This window comes from Nyctereutes procyonoides, unplaced genomic scaffold (assembly GCF_905146905.1).
Source record: "Nyctereutes procyonoides isolate TBG_1078 unplaced genomic scaffold, NYPRO_anot_genome, whole genome shotgun sequence".
Classification (NCBI taxonomy): Eukaryota; Metazoa; Chordata; class Mammalia; order Carnivora; family Canidae; genus Nyctereutes; species Nyctereutes procyonoides.
The window spans coordinates 11,945,713-11,946,733 of NW_026575139.1; the positions used below are offsets into that span (position 1 = coordinate 11,945,713).

Genomic DNA, 1,021 nt, shown 5'->3' on the forward strand with positions numbered 1-1,021 from the left:
GGAAGAGATGTTTGATCTTTACGCTTAGGAGAAAAACGCCCTGGTTTTAGGCAGTTCACATAAATCCTGAGCAGGTAATTCTTTAGGTTGGCTCTTACCTGTTGTTCTATTATAATTCTCTTTATTTTCCACATAATAATAGTAAACACTTGCAGGGCATTTAGCCTGTGCCCTGAATGCCTGTAGATGCTTTACATAGGTCTATGTAATCCTCCTGGCAGCCCTAGGTCAGTGGTATTACATCCCCATTTTACAGGCCAGGACAGGAACAGCCTGTGCGCTTACTCATCCTGCTGCCTGCCTCTTGACTTTTATTTATTTATTTACTGGTTAGTTAGTTTTTATTTTCATTCCAGTTAGTTAACAGAAAAAACATGGCATGCTTCATGAATCCACCTGTCATCCTTGCTCAGGGGCCATGCTAATCTGGCCTGGATTGTTCCAGTTTTCTTGTTTGTGCTGCCAAGGGGGCCCTGCCTCTCATCTTTTAGATGGATGTTGCGGCCGGCAAGAGCACAAGTGTATTCCTTCTAAGGGATCCGTTCCTTCCAGAGTGGACTGACCAGCCCATCGTTCTATTCCTTACTCAGCAAAGATTCCTTCCCTTGTCTGCCGGGCTGGACTCTGCCTGTCTGGCTTTGCTCAGAAGGTTACGGTGTCTGTCCCAGTGGGTCATTGTGGCTGCCAGCAGTCTTGGGTGAGGTGAAGGAGATCCCCTCTGTTATGTCACCTCTGTGAACTGTCTTCAGCCCAGAGGGGCACACCTGTTTCCCAAAGGTGCACCTGTTGACCAAGCTCACAGGACAGGTGTGATAAATCAGAAGGCCCGTGTGTTAACTGGCAGTGAGATAGACTACTGAAGGGGTTTGGTGAACTTGGGAATTGGGAAGGGAAGGTTGGGTGATTTGAATGCTCAGGGCCATTGGGAAAGTCAGTGGGCCACAGCGACCTCTCCCTCCCCTGCAGGAGGACACTTAACTTCTTTAGATTTGTTAGCACAGTACATCCTGAGGCTGGGAAG

At 47.9% G+C, this 1,021-nt stretch overlaps 1 non-coding gene across 1 annotated transcript; it reads right to left on the reverse strand.

The window, feature by feature from the left end:
- Positions 1-368: 368 nt before the first annotated feature.
- LOC129496533 (U6 spliceosomal RNA) lies at positions 369-474 on the reverse strand. Its single transcript, XR_008661807.1, has one exon. It is a non-coding gene; the product is annotated as a U6 spliceosomal RNA (small nuclear RNA).
- Between the last annotated feature and the right edge of the window lie 547 nt (positions 475-1,021).